The following is a 1582-nucleotide window of genomic DNA, read 5'->3' on the forward strand; positions in this document are numbered from 1 at the left end:
TTAGTTCTATAAACCACGAGCCGCCACTGGTAACGTTAAAACAGCGATCGAAATCTGCGAATTTATGCATTCTAAAGGTTAAATCAATAAGCCTCCGGCTCTTACCATCTTCTTTGGAATATCAAATCTAATTTTGTTAAAATTTTGAGGTCTTCTATACGTTGTCATATTGACACCCCCCACCCCCACATACACACCCTCCGCTGAATCACCCAAAATCCCGTAGGATTATTCCGAGTTGTTTTCAATATATATTTTTAAAAGTTGCTTTACGAAAAGCTTGACAAGTTGTAAAACTCAATATTTTGAACGGCAATTTTTTTCAAAGCAAGTTGCCGTGCAGATAGAACCTTGAAATTCGAGGGCAACAAGTATGTCGTTAACATTTCCCCTATACAAGAGAGTTTTACATCAGAGTTACCCGACACCTAGCAACTGGTGTTACCCTTTCTGGTTATCCTCTACTCCTACCCAGTAGTGTTGGGTCGGGCTCGCTAAATCAGCGTCCGCGAGTAACGTACGACTCGCTGGCACTACCCGCAAACGAGCTGACGGGTAACAAACCGTCCGCTTGTGAAGAGTAGTACGCTACTCGCTACACATCAGACTGAGACAACAGTTCGTTTAGCGAGCGGTCGGACGGGCGGACGGAAAGACTCCATGCATTCGAGTCGAGCGTGTGGACGGACGGATGGGGAGCGAGTCCTTCTATTGCATACGTCTTACACCCCCCCCCCCCCCGAAAAAATCATCCTCCTGTCCCACATTGTAACTAGGTGTTCATGGAGGAAATTTCTCTACACCCCCCCCCCCAAAAAAAAAAAAGGCCTTTGGGAATTCTTTAAGCTTCGACTTCCCGATTATTAGAAGGTAAACAGTGTGCCCACACACAAGGTGAAAGGTTACACATGTAGTACTACGTCACCAGCCTCTCTCACTCCTTGCGGCACCGCTAGTGGCTTGAAACATCAGGCCTAATCATAGAGATACGCCTTAAGGGCTGGTGGGGCACCTAGAAATCGTGTTCGGGGGTCAAATTTTGTAAATTGGGTTTATTACATATTATAGTACCTGGACACTTCCTGAACAATATTCCGAAACGTATGTAAGCCTTGCTACATCCTAAAGCTGTGTTTTCTTTGTCAGGTTTTTCAGCGAAAGCACATGTTGTATAGCCTTTTCTTACCTGTATCGGCTGTTTTCTCACAATTCTATTTTTTCACATATTATCCCATTTGTCTGTTTCTTATTCAATTTTAATGTAACTTTCACAGGATACCAACAACACCTAGTTCTAAATTTTGGCTTGTGGAATTTTTGATTAACGGAGCAGTTTTTGATTTATGGGCTTAGAAAGCATGAATTTTCCATTTTTTTCACTTTTTTTGCAACATCTCAATTGTAAATGTCATAAAACAAAAACTAAAGCATACATCAAAAATTCAACAAGCCAAAATTTAAGAGCTACATATGTACTGTTGGCATGCCAAATTAGAAGTGAATCGGTTAATAAATAAGGAAATAAAATGGGATTGAAAAAGGTATACAAAATCCAATATGGCCGCTGTTTCCATAGCAACCG

The sequence above is a fragment of the Aplysia californica genome, unplaced genomic scaffold (genome assembly GCF_000002075.1).
Source record: "Aplysia californica isolate F4 #8 unplaced genomic scaffold, AplCal3.0 scaffold01315, whole genome shotgun sequence".
NCBI lineage: Eukaryota > Metazoa > Mollusca > Gastropoda > Aplysiida > Aplysiidae > Aplysia > Aplysia californica.